The 25,182-nt window shown below is 51.9% G+C and overlaps 2 long non-coding RNA genes across 2 annotated transcripts in view; both read left to right on the top strand.

Moving 5' to 3' along the window:
* Positions 1-353: 353 nt before the first annotated feature.
* LOC124417368 lies at positions 354-11,707 on the top strand. Its single transcript, XR_006932068.1, has 3 exons — positions 354-435; positions 715-5,601; positions 10,504-11,707. It is a non-coding gene; the product is annotated as an uncharacterized LOC124417368 (long non-coding RNA).
* A 6,645-nt stretch (positions 11,708-18,352) lies between these two features.
* Positions 18,353-25,182, top strand: part of LOC112530214 — a 29,225-nt gene continuing 22,395 nt past the window's right edge. The window contains exon 1 of the long non-coding RNA XR_005841692.2: positions 18,353-18,408. This is a non-coding gene — a long non-coding RNA (uncharacterized LOC112530214). The remainder of the gene's footprint in view (positions 18,409-25,182) is intronic.

Below are 25,182 nucleotides of genomic sequence, written 5' to 3'. Positions count from 1 at the left end.
TTCCAATACCTCAAAGGTGATTGCAGCAGAGCGGGGTTGGTCTCTTCTCACTGCTGACAGGTGACAGAACAAGAGGAAATGGCCTCAAGTAGTGCAGGGTAAGTTTAGGTTGGATATCAGGAAAAACTTCTTTACAGAACGGGTTGTTAAGCACTGGAATGGGCTGCCCAGGGAGGTGGCTGAGTCACCATCCCTGGATGTGTTTAACAACCGTTTGGATGTGGTGCTCAGGGACGTGATTTAGTGGAGGGCTGTTAGAGTTAGGGTAGTGTGGTTAGGTCGTGGTTGGACTCTATGATGTTTAAGGTCTTTTCCAACCTGAGCAATGCTATGATTGTATGATTCTATGATGTCACTGAGGTTGAAGACTGGAGCTCTCCAGAAGAGAAACTGCTTGGATGTGGCCTGGTGGGATTTCATGTGCTCTGATTTCACGTGAGCATGGGAAGCTGCTGCAGCTGTCCTCTGAACCAGCAGCACCTCTACAGGACCAGCAGTGTCAGAGGCAGAGCTGCAATTATTTGTGTTGGACACCCAAAATCAGCTCTGTGCCCCTTCAAAATACACGTGGGAGGCTGTGCCCATGCCTCTTGCAGTCCATATATTGCCCTTAAATTAAATCTTTACCCTGCTGTGCCATGAGACACAGGAGGAATTGGCAAAGGCCATTTTCCTCATTAACTGAGCTAATTAATCACCTTCTGTCTTTCTTAGGTTGCTCAGAGCGCTAATTGCAGCACATGGCTAAGGGCGAGTGTACCTCCAGGCCAGATGGAATTGAACTGGAAGTGAACATTGCTGGTCTCGGAAATGGGCTTATGCTGGGGCCAGAACTGACTGGGAATACTTCCCTGGAACTTCTGCTGCCTCAGCAAAATATCTACCAAGAAATTATGGAATCGAGGCCAAATGGAGCAGGATTCATCCAGGAGATGAAAGCTCAGAGTTGAACCAAACCTGTTTCGGAGCAGTTTTAGACTGAAACGTTTCTGTGTTTCCCACTCTGACATCCTGAAATTCCTCGTGGAAGGAATCTTTGCCCTCTGCATGGCCTCCTATAGTCCAGACAGATGGATGCATGAGATGAAGAAGGAAGGAGGAGAATGAGGAGGCAGTGTGGAGCAGAACGGCAATCCTGGGAAAGGATCCTGGTCCAGTTGCTATGGATGGTAGGATGTGGTCCTACAACCTCCCCCACAGGATGTGTGGGTCCGGGACTGGCCCAAGCACGTGTCCCACTCCTGATGCAGCCCGGGGTGTACAGAGGTTGTTTTTCACCGAATGGAGGTTTTTCCCTGAGGTTTGTGCAAGATGCTCTCAGAGAGAGCTATAAATACCGCAGTGCTTCCTGTGCGGCTCTGCGAGGAGGAAGCTGCTTCCCCAGCAGGGGAAGGAGGCAGCGGGCGTCCCGGTGGGTGCAGGCAGCTGTGTGTGTTGGGGGCGTGGGGGGGGTCCTCCTCGTGCACCCCTCTTTCTGTGCTGGGGATGGGATGCTCGGGTGGAGCTCTGCTGCTCTGCATCAGACTGGATTTAGCTTTGGTGTTTCTAGAAAGCAGGGTGTGGGGAGGACGTGGCAGGATGCTGGGCAGGGTGAGGAGTGTGAGAGGCATTCAGAGAGAGTGAGGTCCCGTTGCTCCTTTCTGAGCAAGGTCTGCTGCGTGAGAATGTTCTGAAATGCAGTTTTTGCTGGTGCAGATGGTGACAGTCCTGAACAGGGAGTTTTGGAGTGGATGCAGTGGGTTTGCACCCACTGGGATCTCGAGAGGAGTGAGAGCCACCTCTCATTCCACTGTCACCCTGCTCCCCAGCTGCTGCTGACAGCCCTGGGACAGCAGAGCTCCCGGAGTGGAAGGGAAGGTGTGCTGGGGCCAACCCACAGGTAGGGGATGGTGATGCACCTGAAGGCACCTCATGCACTGATCTCCAAGATTGCTGCAAGGTCTGTGGGCTATCTAGCAGCATGAAACCTCCAACCAACCTCCGGGCCCTCTGTGAGGTCTCCTTTGGCAGTCTCCAGTCCTGGCATCCTCTCTTTCCAGAGCTATTTCTGTGTTTATTTCTGTGGGGGGGAGAGATGTAGGAACATAAATGTCCTTTGGGGAAGTGGAGGGGATGAGCTGTGCCCAGCGGATGAGCCCCACCTTCCCAGTGATCCCGGATGGGACCGGGGAGGGTTTATTCACCAGGAAATGCATTTGGGTCACATAAAGATGATTTGCAGCATTAGGCTGTGACTGCCAAGAGTTGAGCACGGAGCACAGAGTGTGGGCACTGCTCACAGGTGCAGGCTTTGCACTCTTCGAAACTCCCTGTGCCTTTGCAATGTGGCCCCAGTCGAGCAGCATTGCAGGTTGGGAAACTGACAGCACCTGTGAGGGACACGGCTGTGTTGCTCCCTTACATTTTGGGCAGCTCTGGAAGCTTTGGGTCGTGCTGAGCAATGGGTGATGCGTAGCCTTGCAAAGGAGCTCTGCAGTCTGACTTCTGCACTCTCGTTTGTGGTTCGCTGTGGAAGGCAGAGCCTGAATGAGACAGAAGCACCGAGCTGATGTTGCATGTCACTGTGTGAGGAACTCTGCCTGAGGTTTTGCATTTGGGAAGCCCCGGGGCTCAAACTGAAAACAAAATGGGTACTCACGCAATTTCTGGTCCCAGAGGAAGCTCCATTCACAGGAGGTGCCAGGCAGAATGTTGGCTGTCACTGAGGAAAAAGGGCCTTGGGTGGGGGCACTCAGTCTGAAACACACTCAGACTCAGAGGGAAAAGCATACCAACCTGGTTTCCCTCGTGATTTCTGACAACCGTGCCTTAAAGTGATCATTAAAATGATCTCTAAGCCAATTTGTTGATACGGCAGACTTTGGTTGGCTGCTCAGCTGCGGGCTCTTCTTTGCAGAATAACAAGTGGGGGAACGGCCCATGGGAGATCACTGCTGGGTTCCCCATCATCCTGCAAGAAAAAGGACGAGCCAAGAGAGGACTCGATTGGGCAGCACAGACACCTTCCTGGGGAGAGCAGCCCCAGCACCGAGCGGTGCCTCGGTGATGTAAGGAGAGGCAGGACGTGTCCGAGGAAACCCCCACATGGACAGCAGGCCCTGAGCCAAAGCTGTCACCAAATTCTGAGAGCCACTGCTGGGCCAGCCAAGAGAGAGGCGGCTGCTCACGGCTCTGTGCGTGTCAGCTCTGATGAGAGGGGCTTTCCCAGGGCAAGGCAAATCCAAAGAGGGAATGCAGGCGCTGTGTGGGCAGTGCTGATGCGATGAGGTATTTGCAGAACCTGTAGTTTCTGGCTGCTGCTGCTTGGAATGAGGATGCGATTTTCCCAGTAGTCAAGAAATAACATGAAGCATTAATCCCAGGAGAGCCCTGCTAATGAGCCCAGGAAAACCCAGCAGTTGGGGCTGGGAGCCAATGGGAGCAGTGTGAGCACAGCAAAAGGGCTGTGTGAACCCCGGGGAGGGGAAAGTGGTGGGGCTATGGCAGGAGTGGGGTGGGTGCTGGCAGGGCCTGGTGGGGCCACGGTGTGCTGCAGGGAGAGAAGGAAGGGCAGGCTGTGGGCAAGGGCTGGGAAACAGAGGCCAACTGGTTCTTGTTTATCTGCTCCATCTTCTACCCTGATGGAGCTCACGGTGTGAGAAGCAGCCTGAGCAGGTGGGAGCTCACAGCTGTGCAGGTGAGCAGCCCCTGGAGATGAAGAGTTCGTACTGCCCCATGGATGAGTGCAAATGTTTTCGTATCACTGGAAAGCAAAATGACAAACCATCTACTTCCATCAATAACAGTTCAGATTGGTGCTGAGGTGATGGCAGTCCTTGCAAGTTCAGGATACATTATAGCTGCAGGATCCCTGTGAAAGCAATGGCTGTGCTTGCTCAGCATACCGTACTCATCCAGTTGTAGCTGCAAGCTCTTGTTAGCTAATTGCTCCCCACAAAGTGCCTTCTCTTCGGCCAGCTCTCCCACTGAGCCTAATGACATCTCAGTGTAGCCCTGCTCTATATGCAAAACCTCGCACAGCCATTGTGTCAGCGTTGTGGGCTCCTGTGACAGGTCCTTTTGTAAGGTCTTCTCATCCTGGCACCAGCAGGTGAGGGCTCTTACCTCTGTTTTCACTAGCTGCAAATCATACTGCTATAAAGCAGAGGGAAGCGGGGTCTTCATCCCTGCCCCAAAGGGACATCGGCCACTGAGTGGGAGATAGAGAAGTGGCAGAAGGCCCAGCAAGAAAACGATTTGGGTGGAAATTTTCACCTGGGAGAGCATATACGACAGACCAGGGGAGGTTCTGCAGGAAGGGAACCCTGGGGGGTTTATAAAGCACAGAGACGGAGGTGATGGAGAGCAGAAGCCCATCCCACTCGTGGCCTCCAGCCTGAGTGATCCAGGATGCCCTCAGCTGGGCAGACCCTGTTTTCTGCTCAGGCTCTGGGTGGATTCATCCCACTGCTTCTGCTGAGTGGAATGAGCCTTGTGAAGCTCTGTTCCTTCACTCCCAGGCATGCAGAGGACAGAGGATCGCAGCGCTCTGCAGGATGTCTGCTCAGCTGCCCTGGGATGGACCCTCCGGGAGATGAGGGCTCTGATGCAGATTCTGCCTCCTGCCCGGTGTCACGGGGCTGTCTGGCACTTTGCAAGAGGAAAAAAAATGATGTGCCTGCCACTGAAAGGTACAGTTTGTGTTATACCAAGGACAGAGTGACGAGAGAGAACACAGAGTGCAGGCAGAGAGGGTGAACTGTTCATTACAGGATCTGCTTTCATGCATCTATCTCACAGGCTGGGGCTGAGCTCAGGTTTTTGTGACCCCACTGTGGCTCCTGCCCTTGGAGCTGCCTTCCTGCTTGCAGGGCTGGAGCTGCAGCCTGGCCCTGATGCGTTGGGAACTGTTTGTCCTGACCATGCGAGTGGGCAGATCTGGGATCAGGCTTTGCTGATTCTACTCCGAGGAACAGGAGGGAAGGAAGCAATTTCTGTAAATATAGCAAGAAAGCCCTTACATCTAATTGCTGGAAGTGGCTGGGGAAGCTGACAGACTATAATCGGCGTTGCGACTTTTTTCCGGCTCATCGACAACAGCAGAGCTCCTCTGCAGCGCTCAGCACCGCTCCGGTGCAGCCCAGGGAGAAGGGATGGTGCTGCAGCTTTGTGTGAATTGGGAATAGGAAGGGGTGGCACAGCCCTAACAGGCAGGATGAGCGCTGGCTGTGGTGGCTGCGTCCCTTATTTCTGGGCAAATGTTCTTGGAATGTGGTCTCTCCACGAGGCTTTAGGGAATTTCAGCTGTGTGACGGCACTGGGTGGCAGTCCCTTTGCTCTGCCATGGCCACCATCCTTCCTCTGCCCTTTACACTGCTCACTGCTGCCCCGTGGGGAGCTTTGCACCCTGACCCTGAGATAGCTGGCAATTACAGACTGAGTCAGCCAAGCACACCCCAGAGGTGTTATCCCTGGATGCACAGGCTGGGACAAGAAGAGAGTTTTCCTTGTAGCCTCCCACAAGCGCTGGCGACTTCCAGATCACGATGATGTACTGTATTGTGGCAGTGAACCACAGCTCCTTCAGCAACTGCCTGCAGCCCAATCTCCTTCTGTGAGCAGGTGACCGCCTGGGGGGGCAGAGCAAGGCATGGATCCGGTCTACCCAGACCACATGGCCTCAAGTTGCACCAAGGGATGGTCAGATTGGGTATTAGGAAAATCTTCTCTGATACAGTGATAATGCATTGGCACACACTGCCCAGGGAGTGGTGGGGTCACCATCTCTGGAGGTGTTCCAGAACCGTGGGGATGTGGCACTGAGGGACGTGGGCAGTGGGCATGGTGGGGGTGGGCTGGGGTTGGACTTAGAGGTCTTTCCCAACTGTAATGATTCAATGTTTTGTGGCAGAGGAAGGTTACAAGGCAATAGGGAAGGATGGCATTGCTCCCTGCTCAGGAGCAGGAGCACTGATCAGAGCAGGCTACAGCACCTCCTTAATCAGCCGTCCCAGCCTCATGGGCAGTCCCAGTTTGCTCTATCCTGGATGGGGCTGAGCCCACGCAGAGGAGATCAGCTTCTGTTCTGGCAAAATCTCTGCTAAGGGTGAAACCTCTACCTTAACTTCCTACAGTTCAGCTGAATGGCAGCTACTTGCAGTTCCCAGTAAACACTGGGAAGAGCTCCAAGTGCTTGCATTGCTCAGACAGAGATTGCTGTGAAGGAAAGGTTTTAGTCCCTTAGGGGCAATTTCCCATTAAAATGGAATTTGGAAAGTTTCATTCTGATGCTAGTAGCAAACACAGGCATATGTGGTAATTCCCCTTAATGGGAAGGAAAACCCTTGGGACTAGCTAGAGAATGAGCTTGTAGATACACAACAGCCAGGTGAGGACTCATCCAGATCCTCCCAAGGCCACAGAGGTCCTTGTGGTACCTTGCTTAGCAAGCATCCTGCAATTTAGAACACAAAGCAACATCTGTGCTGTTAGCTAACAAGCCAGCGTGAAGGTGTGGTAGGAGTGAGTGTGAACAGGCTGAGTCACAAGGCAGGACTTAAATGCTCATGGTGGAGGATCATGGCTGGGAGAAGGTGCTGTGATGGGGGGGACCTGATTGTCCCCTGCGACCCCAGCAGGTGGACTGCAGGGCCATCTGTGTTACTGGCAGGGCAGAAGAAAGAAGGACCCTTTGGGAGCTAGATGGGAGTGTGGAAAGAAGCTGGGCCATGGTGACATGTCCTAACAGCCATTGGGATCAATGGCTAATGGGGGACAGCCAAGCAGGAGGTGGCATGGCATGGCATGGCATGGCATGGCATGGCATGGCATGGCATGGCATGGCATGGCATGGCATGCTTGGTGGGTCAATGGAAAGTGGATGAAAAACAACTCTCTTGGGGCCGCCCAAAGGCTGTGCTGTTATCAGAACATGGCCAGGGAGAGGGAGACGAGTGGGTTTTCAGCGTGAGGCATGTCCTGGGCCCCTTCTCCCTGCCCTTGTACATCCAGGGCCACCTCCCCAGGCGATGAAGCAGAGAGGCAGGGCCTGATGTCCCCTGCATCCACATAATCAAAACAAAGCCATAACTGGGGTGTGCACAAAGGCCAAGCAAGACAAAAAAAAAAAAAAAACCCTGTTTGTGGGAGGGAAAAAAAAACCCTCCACACAGTCATCTGGGCTGAGCTTGTCCTTGTTACGTGTCAATTCCTCTCCATGCTCTACAGGAACCAAAGTGCCCTGTCTGCTGGTGGCAGATCTGTCCATCCCCATGCTGGGTGCATTTGGGATATTTAAGGACCATGTGCTGTGCTCTAGGCCTGCCCAGGGGCTGGGTTTTACCCCATTGCATGGTCCCCACGCTGATGAACCCAACAGCCAACTTGGACCGTGCTACTTAGAAGAACAGAAGCACGTAATCAGTAAGGTTGGAAAAGACCTCTAGGATCATCTAGTCCAGCCATCAACCCATTTCTGGGCCCACATCGACCACCACTGCTTTGCATTCCTACCTGCCCACAAACACTGCTTAGCCCAGTGGTGGAGGCTCATCCCCAGGTCATCTCAGAGGGGCTGAATCCCTTGTGTGGTGGGAAGGATGATTTTAGTTTGCAAAGTCAGAGCCTCCTTGGCTCTCCGGGGGCCAGCCCTGTGCAGCTGCAGATACTAAGCTGATGCAGATGTCACTGTGTGTACGGAGTGCTATCCTGAGCACAAGAACAGCAGGAGAATGAGCAGGGATTCAGTAAGGTTTCTCTCATCCAAGCAGGGCAGAGAGCAGTAAGGAGTGGTCCCATTTCTACCATACTCTGGGCACATTCTCATTCTTCCATTGCAGAAATGAAGACATTTGTCACTGCAGCTCTGGTTCTGTGACGTGCTGGCTTCCAACCTGCTGCAGGTCCCAGAACCACAGAGGATCATGCTCCTTGAGTTGAACACCACAGTCCTCCCTCCCTTTCAGTGGTGTTGGAAGAGATTTGGCAGCTCCGGTGCTGCCTGCGGAGCGAGGAGTTGTAGGGCTGTTGTGGGTATATATACCCACATACCCTATAGGGCAGCCTGCAGAGGCTTCACGGTGACACAGCTGCTCTGACCTCCTGCCAGGACTGTGCTGCCAAGCAGAGAGCACCAACACTCTTAGGCATTGCTTTGTGTCTGCAAATTGTGCTTCCCCAGGGTTATTTTGCTGCTGTCCCCATTAATCCGGTCAGTGGTTGTGCATCAGATGTGACAAGGCAGAAGGAGATTTCCAACTCCCCTATGGCCAGGACTGGCATAATCCATGGGAAAAGACAGCAGGGAGCTGCTCCAGGTGATTTTAGTGATGACAGGCATTAGCCCAATGCCAGGGTGCTCCCTGCCCTCAGGTCCTTGGGTTCAGCTCATTGCTCCTTGCCATGGTGGAGTGGAGCTCCTGCACACACATCCCATGGGCACAGCCCTCCTGTCCCCGCCGTGGCTGCAGGGAAGCAGGGAGGTCTCCTGTCTGTGTTTGGGGAGGGTGTGTTGGGACTGCTCACACCTGCTTCTGGGAAGGAGCAGGTGCCTCGTGTCCAGTTGGACCTGTCCCTTTGGCAAGCACTGGGGGAGGATGTGCAGGAGAAAATGGGTGACCTTACAACACGTACTGTGGGCTCTTTTCCTGGGTTTCACAACTCCTAATTTGGCTGGGGGAAGCAGCAGCAAAGATCGTAGATGTCTAATTCACAGGCGGGTGTTTCAAGTCATAACGCTGGCCTGGATCTGCAGGTCCTGGAAGAGTGTTGGGATTAATGCAGAAACAAGGATGTTCCCTTCTGTTGGTGCTGCTTCCTGTGTGCCCTTCCAGGCCTAGAGCCACGCTGCTCACATCACAGCCACTTACATCCTCCACCCGTTGGCCCCATAGGCTCAGTTTTGCAATTGATATCTGTTCTTCCATGATCTCAAGCAGATTCTCCTTGTCCTTGACTGCTTGAGGCCATTCCTGGGACATGCTGTTGTAAGCAGGAGGTGAGGTCAGTGGGGAATTACCAGCTCCTCCTTGCAGCTCTCTCTAGGTGCCCGTAAATGAGTGGTAGATCGGTAACATCAATGGATGGTCTGGAATGCACAGAGTGGTTCTGCCATCACTAGAGTGTGAGTTCATATCTGAGCTATGGAAACATGGATGCAATTAGCAAGGTTTTTCAGCTTTAAATATACAGTGGAAACCCAGAGAACCTATAATCAGATGTTAAACATTGTGATTAATGCTGTCTAGATGAGCATCTCAGCTTCTTAAGGAATCCAGACGTTCTCTGCCCCTCCCAGTTTCCACTGGGCGGGCAGGGAGGGCAGTGGTGGATGCAGGCAGGCAGCAGGCTGTGAGCAGATGGTACTGGTGGGTACTGGTCTTCTGGGCCCAGCAGGGAGCTGCTCAGACACATGCAGCAGAGATGAAAACAATTAACAGCCTCTTGGTGTATTTGTTCTCATGACATCGCCAGGCTTTGCGCCATCCATCTGGTCGTACCAAGCCATGGGTCAGTGGGGAATGGGTACCATGTGTGCTGGGCTCTGCCAGGCGATCGGTGTCATCGGTCACCTGGGTCTGAAGAGCAGATCTGGAAGATGCTGTGATAGCGATAGTGTGGTAGTGGTGGTACAATAGATTGGATATCAGGTTGGATATTAGGAAAAAGTTATTCTCTGAAAGAGGAGTGAGGAGATGGAAGAGGCTGCCCAGGGAGGTGGCGGAGTCACTGTCCCTGGAGGTGTTCGAGAGAAGGGTGGGTGTCACACTGAGTGATGTGGTCTACAGCAGTTGCAGGCATGGGCTGATGGATGGGCTACATGGTCTTCATGGTCTTTCCAATCTTAATGATTCTATGATTCCATGATAAAAGGTGGATGAAAGACTCAGAGATGTCCTCATCTTGGGTGCTGTGTTTGTCCCTGGGGATGAAGAGCTGTTACAAGAACGAGCTGTGCTTTGATACCCTCAATGTAAGCTTCTTGATGCATGTGTTGTGTGCAGCTGACCTGTGAAGTGCTTGGAAAGGGGGAAGCACTGAGCAGGAGCTAAGGACTGCTTGGGATGTTAATGCAGTCACATGGAATTCAGCACTAACCTCGGCTATAAAATCATGCTTATGAAGGTGGGTAAATACAACCATCTCCATTTACCAGCAGGGAAAATGGAAGTGTGCAGGAGGAAGGGGAATGGCTCATTCCCATCCTACAACGAGCTGAGGATGGCCCCTTCTCTGGTTATCAGTTCTGCACTGCAATCACTGAATGCAGTTAGCTCTCATAAAGTGTGAGGGGCTGTAACAGAGGAACAGGGAAAGGCACAGAAACTGCAACAGGAGCCTGACCTTAAAGAGGAGAAAAGCTCTACATTTTTGCAGGAGGTGCCTGGAGCAATGCTGAACCCAACAGAGCTGCCCCATGCAATTGAGCAGGGTTGATTTTTGGAGGTATGATCCTCGTCCTGCCTGTGCCAGCAGTGCTCTCTGTGTGAACCCACCATGCTCATACCTCTGTCCTTTCCTTTCAAGGTGGAACAGGGCCACGGGATGTAGATTCCAATCTGCAGGTAGTGAATGGGGCTTTTTTGCACAGAGGCTCTTTACACACAGAACTGTGACTCCTGGAGCGAGATACGATCTGTCCCACACAAGGACAGAGCTCTGCTAAGTGGCCCATCCTGCTGGGCTGCAGCCCCTACCTGAGCGCTCTCCCACCTGAAGTCACACTGGTGCCCTTCAGATGGTTTTCATTTGAACTCCCAGATCTTCTTCTACCTATTTCCCAAACAAGAGGACAAACCTGCTTCTTTAACAACAACCAAGCCACCCTTGCCACACTGCAAAGAGCTTCCTTAGCATCCAGGTTTGAAACACTCTCTTTTCCTTCCTAATGTCTGTGTCCATGCCTGTGCTTCCCCTAAGCTGCTGTTTCAGGGCTGCTTTTTGTACAAAATTACCTCCTGAGAGCAAGTGTTCAGCTGCACTGTGATACCCACTGGTGTCAGTACAGCGGCTCCTGCGTTGCAAAGTTCAGCGTCTGTGGAAGTCTTTGCAACAGTGGGATTTTGGTTGGTGTGTCCCTTGGATTTTGGATCACTGAGAAGACATCCAGAACAGCCTGAAAGAACCCTTTCCTTGGTGCCTTGGTCTCCGGAGGTCACCCTGAGTGCAATTACCTTCTCCAAGTGCTATGTGAGGAGATCTGGCAGAGCCACGTGTGACTCACAGTAGTGCATTATAACCGGTGTAACGCTGCCAGCTCCAAGGTGACCTTGCTGTGGCACAGCGTGCTGGCACCTCCATGGAGCTCAGGCCTTGAACAGCCAGCAAGGACCGTGCCCAACCCCTCATCCAAGCCCAGCACATCACTATCTTCAGCCAAATGTCTGGGATAGGTGTGGTTAATAGCAGTCTACTGTATGCTTTGTGCAAAGCACGTCTTCCTCTTCAGACTCCTCCACTGGTGCCCGTCACTACTTGGGCCTTCCTGAGCAAGACCTGTCTGACAGCTGCAGCCCATTGCAGGCCAGGTAGGAGCTGAGATTAAAAACGAGACCTTGGACTGTTCCACGTGTCAGTTACTTCTGAGTGATATCCTCAGAAGCTGCAGCCAACGAGATGAACAGGCAGCTGGCCAGTTATGCAGACAGACCAACTGGGAAGGAAAGAAAGGGAGATCTTGTCTCAGGACTCTGTTGTGTTACACATATTAAAAAACAAAACAACAAACATACGTGTTCCTCCTCTGCCTACTGTGTTTTTTTTTATCATGAAACAGGAAGGAGACAAATCAGAGCTTAGCAATCTGGTCCCCCACTACACAAATAGAATAAGGAAAAAAAAGCCTGACCAGATAGTGGTCAAGTGATTAATACAACCATAAAATTAACCACCCAATTAATACAGTGGGGACACCCACATTGCCCATAGTGTGGAGAAGCCATGGCTTTGTCAGCATTTTGTCCACCACTTCTGGAGCTGCCTCTGGGCTAAAGGCCCATTGCATACTTCAGGAAGGAGCATTGGGATTCAAACCAAGGACTCCAACAGGGGAGCATGGAAGCACTTTTCCTCTCCTCTTCAGACCTCCAGAGACCACCAGGTGTGATTTGCCAGCAACTGAGCACCCAGAGATGTTCAGGTGTTTGTAAGTCCATTGTTGTCTACAGTGAGCTGATAGCCACTACTCCATGCTTCCATTTCTAGTGTTCACTGTATCCTTTTTTTAGTAGCATGGGCATCCTCCAAAATTGCCCTTTGTGAGAATGGTAAGATCTTTGCAGAAGGTTTTGTGGCGCTGTGTCAGTCACCAAGGCCACTTCACACACAGACCTCAGAGCCTGAGCTTGGGGCAGGCGTTGGAGGCTGGTGAGAAGGGACAACCAGGAGTGCTCTGGGGAAGAGGAGCTGGTCAAAAAGTCAGATGTGAGGTCTCCATTGTGGTGCATGGCAAGAGGACGAGATACAGTGGAAACTGAAAAAGGAGAATTTCAGAGCAGGTGGGAGATGAGGGGAAATGCTTTCACCACGAGGGCAGCCAAGCATTGGAAGAGGTTGCACAGACGCTTTGCAGTCTCCTTCCGCAGAATTTTGCAAGATGAGGCAGGATAAAGCTGCAAGCACCCAACCTGATCCCATTGCTGACCATGCTATGAGCAGGATGTTGGACCGAACCTCCAGAGGTCCCTTTAGGCCGGAATTACCCCGCTGGGCTGTGAGCCTGAGCAGAATGGGACCAGCTGCTGAGAGAGCTGTGGCTGTGGGATGGATCTCTGTGTGCAAATCTGTGGAATGAGACAAAATGCAGCAAGCCAGTACAGGAAACAGTAGGTGTGCATGTGTGGGGGTGTGTGGGGTGTTAAATGCCCTGTGTTCCTTAATGGTGGTGGCTGAGCAGGCCTGTATGCTGACTGCATGCATTGCTGCATGCTCCTTTTTGAACCTGGGTTTGTGTATTTTTCTTCAGTGCTTTTGTTGTGGGATAAGCCCGGATTTAATCCAGTGGTACCGATGGCTTCACACACCCTTGCAAGATGTCCCTTCCTTGCCCAGATGTTCTTGGTGGATCAACTGGCAGCACCTAAAGGCACCTAGAGGTCAGCGTGCAATGCATGCTGAACATTAGGCCAGCAACAGTGCTCTGGGGAAGGGCTGTAAGTCAAGACTGTGCAAGTGATTAATTGCCACGTGGAAAGCCCTCGTTCTGCTGCACTCAGGAATTCCAGGTGCATTCGATGATGCCATGGGTTTGCCTGCCCTCTGTTCTCAGGAAAACACCATATGACTTTTTAAACGGGGAATTTGGGCCAAAATGTTCAAAACCAAAATAGCCACGGTTTATTTCTTTTATTTTTTATATATATATTTTTTCTGCCCAGGCTGTGCAAAATGTGTCCTTTTAAGAATCAATAAATTTATATGCAGATTCCCAGCACATGAATAATTCATTGCTATAAGAAAGGCAAAACACTATAGCGGCCTGATTATGCAGTTGTTTTAAATAAGCAAAATTAGTTGTTAATGAGACCCCTATGCATATTTAGGAAAGCTGAATAATTTATTAAAAGCCAAGAAGTGACGGCTGGAGAAGAGAGGGGAAAGCCAAGCCGCTCTTGTGAGGTTGATTGTGTGACTGTGCTTAGTGGAGAACAGGGCACAAATTAACCCTTTCTGAATGAAACTCAGCTAAAGCACGTGCATTCAGGAAGTAACTCTGCAGACAGACCAGGCAATGTCCCTGTGCTGAGCAAAGCCAGGCACTTCTTCAATGGTGCTATGAATTAAGGCTCATCGTTAGCCGGCATCCCAAATGTTGGGCAGCTCGAGACCCCGCAGCCCAGGAACATCCATATTTCATCCCAGTTTGTAAGGAGTCCTTACAGAGAGTGGTGAGGTGCTGGAACAGCTGCCCAGAGAGGCTGTGGATGCCCCGTCCATCCCTGGGGGTGTTCAAGGCCAGGTTGGATGGGGCCCAGGGCAGCCTGGGCTGGTATTGAATGGGGAGGTTGGTGGCTCTGCATGCATCAGGAGGTTGGAGCTTCATGATCCTTGAGGTCCCTTCCAACCCAAGCCATTCTGTGATTCTATGATTCTATGAATCACCTGCCAAGTGGAAAAGAAGTGCATTTTCAAAGGCCCCAGATCATAAAAGGGGGATGAGGGAGGGAATCTTCCAGCCAGGAAGAGGAAATAAACAAACAAATAAGCAAACAAGGACTCCATCTGCCTTTTTGTCATTTTTTTCCTCTTGTATTTTCTCCTCACAAGCGCTAATTACTTCCAGTGAAGCTCCTTTGTGTTAAAAGCATCTACACATATCTTTACCTCTTTGTCTCCCATGCCCAAGCAGAGATTGGCCATACCAGTGCCTACACCTCCTCAGGCCGCCAGCCACACCTTCCCTCTGCCTCGTCCTGCAACACAATGAATTGTTGGGAATTGTTGGGAATTGGGGATCAGAAACACTTTGAATACTGGAAGGAACATCTGTGTTCTGCCTTTGTAGCTGTCAACAACCACGGCCATAGTCTGGAAAGTCGGCCTTCAACTTCCCCATAGCAGGAAAGCACCTCCCACCCCGGATGCTCGCAGTCTGCCCAGTTCCTTGTACCACTGGCTGGGAGAGACGTGGTCCTACAGGGGGATTTTCTATCAATCTCACCTGCCAAGGTGCCCCTTGGGAACCCAGCTGTGTTGTGCCTTTGCTCAGCTCTGCGTGTTGTCCCAGGCAGAGAAAAGAAATGGGCGCAGGAACTGAGGGAGAGGCCAGACCAAGAGGCAACCCTTACAGGAGCTGTGAGGGAGCACAGAGGCCAGAGGAGGTGTTCCTTCTCCATGTTGGCATGGGGTGAATATGGCTGCCCCAGCTAGCAGTGCTGGTGGCTGAGCTGGCAGGTTTGATCTTCATGCCTGGAGCAGTCCAGTCATTCTCTGAGCACATTGCCCACGTGGGTGATGTGCAGAAGGGACAAGCTTTTGCCTCCAGGGATTTGTCCTGTTTCTTTGTTTGCTGTGAAGGTGCTGGAAGACATCCACAGTTCCCTTCAAGTGGGTTTTTCATCAAGAGAATATACGGAATAACCCATGCTGAGCTCCCAGCAGGGTCAATGGCATGCTCAAGGGATTCACATCGTGGGTGATTTCCCCGCTCCACTTTCCCAAGTGGCACAGCCTGGAAATGGTGGCCTCAGAGCTGGGATGGGTGTGCTGCTGGCAGCCTACAGGTGCCCTCGGCCCTGGGGAGCCTTGCAGTCAGGTTGCACTTGAGATACGAAGGGAAAATGTTTTCTCAGGGAGGTGACGTTGGACTGAGGGCTAAATTGATTTCCATAAATATTTGAGCAAGGCTGAATTATTTATGACCCTCCGGTGACACAATAGAACCGATGGAATCGTCTGTGAATTTTCCAGATGATTTAGTTTAAAAATGCTGCTCGTTATTATTTATGTGGGTCAGATCTCCCTTTGCTCCTGGCTAGGCCTTGCACATGAGTTACATAAACACAGAGTCAATATACAAATCTCTCCCTTTATCTGTCTTAATCTGCCAGTCAGTAAGAGAGCAGCAGCCTTGCTGCTCTGTTCTCCAGAGGGACTGTAATCAGAAACCTTTGTCATTCAAATGAATGCAGAGCGGAAAGAAAAGAAAGGAAGAAAGAAGGAAAGAAGGAAAGAAAAAAAAAAAGGAAGAAAGAAAAATGAAAAGAAAGAAAAAAAGGAAAAGAAAGAAAAAGAGAAGAAAATAATGAAGGAAAAAGGAAGGGAGGAAGGAAGGAGAAAACGAAGAAAAGAAAAAGAAAGGAGAAATGAAAGAAGAAAGAAAGAAAGAAGGAAAGAAGGGAAGAGAAAGGGAAGGAAGGAAGGAAGGAAGGAAGGAAGGAAGGAAGGAAGGAAGGAAGGAAGGAAGGAAGGAAGGAAGGAGGGAAGGAAGGAAGGAAGGAAGGAAGGAAAGGAAGGAAGGAAGAAAGAAAGAGAAAGAAAGAGAAAGAAAGAGAGAAAGATAGGAGAGAGAGAGAAAGAGAGAGAGAGAAAGAGAAAGAAAGAGAGAAAGAGAGAGAGAGAAAGAAAGAAAGAAAGAAAGAAAGAAAGAAAGAAAGAAAGAAAGAAAGAAAGAAAGAAAGAAAGAAAGAAAGAAAGAAGCAAGCAAGGAAGGAAGGAAGGAAGGAAGGAAGGAAGGAAGGAAGGAAGGAAGGAAGGAAGGAAGGAAGGAAGGAAGAGAGGAAGAAAGAGAGGAAGACAGAGATGGACAGACAGAAAGAAAACTACTTATTTGCACACAGTTTTGACATTGCACGGTGGGGAGCAGAAACCTGAATGGATGTGAAGGGCAGACAGACTCCTGCATATCCAGGTCAGATGTGCACATATTTGAGCCCGCAGAAACAACACCTTGCCAGTGCTCCACTATTGCTGCTGGCAAAGAAAAAAGATGGTGCCAACAGGGAATTTCTGTGTGAGACCACTAAGAACGGGCAGACGTAGGGTAGAGAAGCACTTCCCACCTCTGGAAACACAGGTCTTCTGTAAAACAAGACCTGTCAACTGCTGGATGGTGGATGGAAGGGACCTTGGAGGTCTCAAGTCTGATCTCCAGCTTGAAATGGGACTAACATCAGCCTCAAAATTGATCAGAAGCTCCTGTTGTTGGTAATGTGTGTAGACTGGGGCAGGATCAGCTCTCTGATACCTGAGAGAAAGAAAGAGAACAGAGCTTTGGGAAGTCGGGACTGTCGGACAGTTAATGGTGGATCTCTAGCAGTGGGTCTCTTGCTGCTTCTGAACCACTTCAACAGATGCTGTCTTCTGGGTGTGGAAGGAAGAGCTATGGAGATGCTGGAAGCAATTTGAGGACTGCCCAACCAGAGGAGGGTTTTGGTCTTGGGTGAAGCCCACCAAGACCTGCATGACTTCAAATATCCTTTGGGCTGTGCAGTGCTGTTCAGTTGCTGAGCAGTGGAAGTGTATCTGTATGGGGAGATGAAGCCAAACTGTATTAATTAAATGGCTTTGAACAGTTCCAACTGACAATTGAAGTGGACTGCATTTAAATAAGATCAGTTCATCTTCACTTTCTGCTCACTCGTGCTGATGAGAAGCACTTGTGAGAGCAATTTTGAGTGGTTTTCTCTCAACACAAGAAGAATATTGAGTGGGAGGAATATATGAGAGACACGTAAGGCCTTGGCTTTCCCAGAGCTGTACAAAGCAAACTCCACACTGTCAACTCAACTGCACTTACAGCTGTGCAGGACATGCTTAAAATCTGGAACAGGTTTCTCAGGGCCAATCTACTCAAGCTTTGAAATACTCCACAGATGGAGATTGCACCCCATCCCTGAGTGCCTGGGATTAAAACATCCACGCTAAGTGTGAGGAGTACCAAACAGAGGACGTGTCCCATGGTTATTCTCCAAAAAATGGGGGACATCCCTTCTTTCTCCGGCCCCAGAGGCAAACAATGCACTGCTCCTTCCAGCTCGCTCCGATGATGGGTCTCACAGACATCCAACCAGGCACCATCTCAGCAGCTCTGCAGGTCCATGGAGCCAAGAGCCAGGCTTTGGGAAGAAGCTTGTAAACCTGCTGCAGATGGCTCTGGAGGAGAAAGCACTTTCTCTTTGGGCAGGTAGGAGGGTGTTGTAGCAAATACTGTGGGATCTCCAGGGAATAAGAAAGTGTGAGACATACTAGAAGGCCTTTTCCATCATCTCAGTGCTTTAGATTAAATCCTAAAGCAACTTTTGATGGATGCCATGAGGACAAAGAGAGAGATCTCAGGAGGGGATGCCTCTGGATGCATAAACGTCTCTGCAGGGAGACCCAGCTGTGTACTTTGGGTCAGCTCTTGCTTGGGGGAAGTTCTGAGCAGAGCTGAGCTGGGCAGCACCCACTGGGCCTCTCTCCCAGCCCAGGCCCTTGGATGCTGCTCCAAATGCTCTCCATTTCCCGTTGCTCTCGCTGTGTCTGGGTGTTGGCTGTGGGAATGGCCCAGCTGTGTGTGCTGTGTAAGCAAAGGCAGAAGGGCTGTTTTCACCCTGTGCCCTTGAATGGCCATGTCCTGTCTAGCTAATCATTAGCCAGGCTAAACACAGCAAGGCCAGGCTGTCTCGGAGTGTTTCTCTGTACGTGGGCTGGATGGCAGCTCCTGTAGGGCTGCAGCAGCTCCCATCCCCGCATGCAGGAGGATTTGCCTCCAGCCCTCCCACGGCTGAATCCAAGCCATTCTGAACCACCACCTCACAACAGACTCAGAGCATCTTTCTCTGCTGCAGTTGCAAACCCGTCAGAGTTTCTCTTGAGTGTTTTGCACCTTGTGATGACGTCTGTCTGGGCTCACACCCTTCATGTAGCTGCAGCTCTCCCTTGTCGCCCTAACTTAGGGCAGTGCTGTGGGGAGCAGAGCAGGGCTGGGAGCCATCAAAGGTGCCACGTGAGGTGAGTGTGGGGTGAGGGACAGCTGCAGAAGCCAGACAGACCACCTCTGGGGTCAGACTGGCACGGGGTCCAGGTGTGAGCTGGGCTGCTCTGCTGTCTCCTCATAGATCGGTGCTCTGGGGAAGGGTAGTGTGGACATCACTGCTGGGAACCCAGGGAAAACAGCACCGTCTGGGGCCTTTCCCCTTCCACCTGTCTCACCATCCTGCTCTGGGAACACAGGGCCATGCCCACTGCCTCCTCTGGGGCAGAAGCAGGCACAGCTCTTTCAAGGAAGCCGATATGTCACCTGCAGACATCTGTGCTCCAGGGATGCAATGAGCTGCAGCCCCCGCTTTGTGGCAGCGTCTGTGGGGCTGCCCCACAGTGGGCTGTGTGCTGGGGGAGCTGAGCAGCCCCGGCTGGCTGCAGCAGGCGGGCTGCCGGCTTGTTCCCATACAAAGCTCTCTTTTAGCCGGGTCCTCCGGCCCTGGACTGTCTTGGGGTCAGCAAGGCTCCTTCCCTGGAGGCAACGAAGCAGTTGGGCTGCGCGGGGGAGGCAGGCGGCCTGCTGTTCAGCTCCTTTGTTTTGCTGGAGGGAAACAGGTGGATGAGAGGGAAACGCAGCCCGGCTGCAGGATGGCTGCAGTCCGAAGTCCAGCACTGCCCTGGGCACACTTCCTGCAGGAAGGGCAGAGAGGAGCAGCATCACAGCTTTGTGTGGTGGAGACTTTGGGTCTGTCTGGGTGAGATTGGAGGCCTGGACGGAATGCTGCCCTGCTGCAGGGATGGGGAGCAGAGCTGCCGTGCGCCTTCGGCTCTGGCTGCAGCGGACGTCTGTCAGTGTCACATGAGCCATCAGGAGACAGATGGCATTTTACTGCCTGGCTGGAAGTCGCCCCTTTCTTTTCTTTCCTCCCCCTTCCTTTCTTCTTCTTTTTCTTTGTGTCTGTGTGCTTAAATGGAGAGGAAGACAGGGAGCAAGGAGAAGGGCTGCTTGCCTTTTGAACAGTCGCCTGATGCTCGCAGAGGTGACCATCTCCATGTGACTGGGCCATTTGTGCTCTGCTTTCTGGCTGCCCCCATCGCAGGGCTCAGCTACATGTGGGGCTGCATGCGGGGCCGATGCTGAGCTGGGTAGGAGGGGTGGAAGTGTAGCCTGGGGGATCCCTACGGCCCACCCAAGCAAACGCACACCTGATGGCTGTAGCCCTGATGGCTCCTGGTTCTCCAGGGCAGCCAGATCTGAGGAATGTGGTGAGGATTCACTGCAATGGAGCAGGGAGGGTGAAATGGATGATGCATGCACAGGACTTGGGAAACGCGCTGCTGTGCAGCCAGCTGAGCTGACAGGGACAGACAGCAAAAGCCCTGCACCTGCAGGGCTCACGAGCCCTTTAGAAACCACTCCGTTGAGCCCCGTCCTGCCCTTTCCCCATGGATTTTTGTGAATTTCAGGTCCTGGTGGTGCAGTCTGTCCTGCATGGGGACAGTGTGTGGGACAGAAGGGAGCTGGGCTGTGGGTGAGGGCATCTTCAGGATGTGTTCCTGGTTTTGGCCATGCACTGGCTGTGTACTACCTTAGTGGGAGCACTGGGAGACTTTTTCACCAGGTTCTGGGCAGTCAACAGCAGAGAGGCTGCATCGTCAATCGGGCTGAAATCCAGCTCCTGACCCACACTGTGCTGTGGTGTCCGAGTGAGGCTCCCCTGGATGTCACTGATGGGTTTGGGCTCCTGCCATCCAGCTGGGACACAGCTCTGATGAGCTCAGGAGCTGCATACAATGAGCTGTTGTGGCAATAGGATCCATGTACACCCTAAGCCCTGTGTAGCTCAGAAAGGCTCCTACGGAGGAAGCTTTTTGCAAGCTTACTTGAGGGCTGCTAGCAGCAAGGAGCAGGAAAGAGGTGAGGACCAGGCAGTTCTGTAGCTCAGTGAAGGAGAGGACCTAGGGACAGCTGGGTGGTGATTGCAAGGATGGCGGCGGTCCTTCAGGGTATCAAACTGGACCTGGGCCTCCAAAGCATGCCAAGGTCCTCCAGAAACCAAGTGACACATCAGGAAAAGGACCCTCGAGCCCAGATGTCCTGCAGTGTCCGGCTTCCCACTGCAGCACCCGTCCTATTCCATGGGATGGGGAGCTAAGCAGTGAAAAGCTTCTGGCCTTGCAGTGGGTTTTATATGCACACAACACAAACACCTGGTAAACCAAGGCAGCCCCAGCTTTAGCTCCTGGCCCATTGCTTTTCGTGCTCCCAGGGCTGCGTGTTGCTGGGGCGGAGTACAGTGCATGTTGTTGCTCTGCCTGGTAAGGCTCGACCATCAAGGCAAAGCCTGAAAGTCTTTCCCTCTCCAAGGGATTGATGTCAGCAGGACACCCTCGCTGCTTTTGGGCATGAAGAGCTTAGAAATGCCCAATAAGTCTGCCCTTATGCAACAACAGGCACATCTGGGTTGGAGCTGGAAAATCCCACCCACAGAGAAGTGGATAAGCAAAGGTGCAAGAGACAAAGACACAACCAGCTGGGATTAAACCCTGCTTCATTCCAGAAAGCAGTGGTGTGGGCTCAGTCTGTGTCTGTGACAGCACATTGCTGAGCTGGGGGAGCATAAACGTCTTCAAAGTCATTGAAGGTTTTCGTTCTGCCATTTCTCTCCAAAACGTATTTATTAAAATATGAAAATCAAATTTACTGAAAAACGATTTCAGGAAATTCTGTTTATTTTATTGTGCCTTTATCCATTTTTTCCCCCTGAAAATGCTGAAAATAAGCATTTCTTCCCAGTTAGAATCCAACACTTCCTGATCCCTGTTAGGACTTCATGTAACTGAGCTTTCTGTAAGCATTTCTGCTCTCAGGGTCTCTGAAAATGCACATTTTCTCCTCCAAACTGCAGCCCACCCAAGAATTCCTTTAACTCCTGCATTCAGAGCTGGTGGCACATCAGGTCCATGAAATACCCGTGGGCACAGCAAATGCAGCACTGCTACGCCCTCCTTTCTCCCGGTGTGGAGGGCTCTGGGTTCAGATGTGCGTGTAAAGTTATTAATGTAACTTCAAATGCGGCCACTGTCACTTATTTGGAATTTATTACGTGGGGTAACCTCAATAAACGGGTGATAGGAGCTCAGTGGACCTCTGTTGGACACACAGTACATTAACTGCCTTATTAAATATAAATTATGTGCATGTTTGCATTTCTAGTTCAAGGCTTTTACTCATTCTCAGGCACTCGGGGTTACAGCCCTGCAGCAGAGCAGCAATGCACAGCTCTGCAGTGGTGCTGCATTGTGCTCTGCTCCCCCGTGAGCTGCAGAGATCCTTGCTGGAGCACACTCAGTCCAGTACTGCACCAAGGATGGTCCGTGGTCAAACAGTGCCTGGACTAACTGTGCTGTCCCCAGAGGATGCTGCCAGACGTGATGAGATTGAGGCAGGGATGTAAAGCAGTGCTGTCAGGGCCAAATCACGTGCTGTGAGCAATATGTGGCTGCCGAGCTCTGCTGAAAGACCTATGAGGGAAAGGTCTCCTACCTTTGGTCAACGCGAGAAGGCACTCAGGTTACCTCCCATGCAATGCTGGGTGCAATAGAAGAAATAGAAGAACCCTCAGTCCTTCCTGTCATAAGCCAGCATTGGCCCAGCAATCCTCCTAGCCCCCTGTGTCCAACCACTACCTTATTTGCAGGTTCTTCCTAACACCGTCCAGAGTCCATTCCCAGTGCCAGTCATTCGTGCACTGGGTTCCTTCAGCTGCCCCTAATGCTGTGGGCTTTCTGTTGTGCTGCTCTCCATGCTGGGAGGTGAACACTAGGAAAGCAATGCTGCTAACCTCTGCCAAACCCTCCTTCCATGCTCTGCTTTGTCCTGCTGCCAGTGAAAACTGTAAGCGTGCCTAAGGCTGAGCTGCCCACCTATCAGTACATCAGCAGTGCCGTGTGGTTTCTGTGGGCTCCTCATCTGTCCAGATACACGTGTGCTTCACCGAGCAGCCAGATCATGAATTCTCCAGTGTCCACAGTGACTGCACAGGCCCTGGTATGGCAAATGCTCCCCACTCACGGCTCAGCTGCTGCAACAAGCGCCCGCCTTCTGTCCTGATAAGAACTTAACTGGTCTCACTTTCCTCTTAGCCCTAAGAGTGGCTTTTCTCCATGTTTCCCTGCACCACTGAAGAGCCCAGTGCTGTTTTATTGGCCCAAGCACTTGGAGAGCGGGCACCAAGTCTTCATGCAGAGCCCTCCTGGGAAGCATCCTACATTTCATTTTTTTTTTCCAGGAAACCACTTAGAAATGTGAAAAGCTGAAACCTGGCCTGGAAAACAGCAGAGTGGTTCCTCCCTGGTTCTGAGATCCCCCCTTTGTGGGGCGCAGAATGGGTTGTGCCCATCATCCTACAGCTGTCCTATGGCACGAACGCAGATGCCTCTGTCAGAAATTCACCTGGAAGGGCTTCTCCATTAACACCCAATCTTTTAATCTCCTCAAGAAACAGAGCACCAGTCTGGCAGAATCCGTTTCTGTAAAGCCCTGTAATTGCTCTTAATTATATTGTTCTATTTTAAGTCCTCGCAAAGAGCGGTGCATTGGTTGTTCCTCTGCCTGGGATCACAGGCAGATGATGAGCCTGCGAGGGCATCTGAGTCATTATTCCTCCCCTTTATAAACATTTGGCCAGCGTGAACTTCATCTGCTCTTTGGAAACTTCACCAGGCTTCGGGAGTTGCTGGCAGCGAGCAGCAATGGAGCTGCTTGCCCAACCTCCTGCAAAGCAAACAGAAAGTGGAGCAACATGGATATGTTTGGTTCTGTGACTCTGGAGGTGACAGCACCTGTGAGATGGGGGACTCCATCTTCTTCCTTCCCCAGCCTGGGACTCCAGAGCCAACCTTCTTGTGGGCAGGAAAGAGTCTGCAGGTCAAATCACGCCCTGCTTTTGCTCTTACAAAACGTCCTCGCCTTCAGAGCGTGCCTTTGGTGACGTGAGCGCAGCTTGCTTGTCTTCGGCTGAGTGCACAGCTCCCGCTGCACGTCAGTGCGATGCTGCTGACGGATGAGGAGCAGGATGAGGAGCCCCACGAGCCCCACAGAGCTGGCAAGGAGTGGGATGCAGTTCTGGGGGAAGGAATGGGCTGGGCCTGCCCTTTCCTGTTAGCTGACCTGCTGTGGTTTGGTGCTCCCGGCTGAGCTGTGCCAGCATCCAAACCACGTAAGTGCAGCTTCAATTGTAACCGGAGTTACACGCTGCTGAATCACTGTCCTGTGGAGGCAAAGTTTTGTTCCCTTGGCCTGAGTCCAGGTGTGATTTATTTATTTATCTTTAATGGAAAATTGGTGGGAAGCCTCATTAGCTGTGGCTGAGTTAGGCAAAGTGGTGGCTCTGAGCAGGAGCAGGGGGAGCAGAGAGGGCGGTCAGCACAGTGCAGTGACATCCCCCGCTGCTGGCTCTGCCATCATCCCACTGTAGGGGAACCAGATACAAAATAATGAGGCATGGCCTCTGCTTGTGGATGTTGTGACCTTTGCAAGGCCCGAGGCGGATGGCACGCAGCCCACTTGCAGCGCCCAGGCTGGGCAGCAGTGCCAGGAGCTGGAGAGATGCCTGAGTGAGCCGTGATGTGAACAACCCTCAATGGCCTTTGCAAAGCAGCCACTGGCTGTGATGCTGCCTTGTGCATCCCTGCTTTGGAACAGCAGAAGCAAAGGGGTCTTCTGTTGGGCTGAGCACTGCAGGGGTCCCTGAAGGAACAAACCTGCCCCACCTGTCCCTGTACCCACCATCTCCAGGTCAGGAGAGGTCTGGGATCATGTCCAGGTAACCCATGCTGGTTTTAGTAGGAGCTGAGTGCAGCAGCTGGGCTGCTACAGAAGTCAGGGACATCAGCAACCGTGTGAGCATGGGCTGCCCCGCAGGGATGGCTGATGGACACAGGCTTTGCTTGAGTTTGTTTCCTGTGTTGCCATGACACAAATATGTTCTGCCTGTTATTGTCACTGGCAATTATCATAATTGTTTGTTGCAAAGCCCACATTCCAGGACAGAGCTGCTGAGCTGACCCAAACCCCAGCTGTACTTTGTTTGGGTTTGCAGCCCCCAGCCTGGTGGGTGGGATGGGGCCCTCGGTATGGGAACACTACAAAGCAGCATTGGGAAGGAGAGAGGAAGAAGCCAAGCTGCAGTCAGGAAGCTTGTTGTAGCCCATGAGCTGGCATTGGCTTGACTTGGTGTCTCAGGCTGCCTCAATCTCTTGCCATGTGCACGGTCCCCTCTGAGAGAACAACTCCAGAGCCACCTCCCTCTGCTCCACCCTCACCTGGGCACGGCTGTATAGTGGGACTGGGACACTTGGCCACATCAGCATGTCCTCCCTAACACAGGGAACAAGTCCAGTGCTTGTCCCATGGCTGTCCCAGTAGTCAGTGTCTTTCACTGCAAACTCACTTGCAGTTTAATGGTGAATTATCAGAGCAGAGTGAAGGCATCAGTGGAGAGAATGCCTGCGTGCCCTTGGCCTGATTTTGCATGAGACTAATGAGCTGAGTGCATGGCTTGGCTGGCAGCAAGAGTAACGCCATGTGCTGGAGCTGCCTGGATTTCTGTGTGTGAGGAGCAGCTGGAAATACTGCCCTGGGCTTTCTGCACGGATTCTGATCTTTTTGTCAAGCTTGCTCAGTGTTCTGGCTCGCAGTGACACCGGGGAAGCCAGGCTGTGCTGCTCCCTGTCCCCCCAAATGGACTTTCTCAATGCCCTGTTGGGTTTTCCCTACCATGTCTCACAACTGCAGCAATC

This window comes from Gallus gallus, chromosome 23 (assembly GCF_016699485.2).
Source record: "Gallus gallus isolate bGalGal1 chromosome 23, bGalGal1.mat.broiler.GRCg7b, whole genome shotgun sequence".
In the NCBI taxonomy this organism is placed as follows: Eukaryota; Metazoa; Chordata; class Aves; order Galliformes; family Phasianidae; genus Gallus; species Gallus gallus.
Note: the sequence above shows the minus strand (reverse complement) of the source record. Positions and strands in the feature narration are given on the sequence as shown.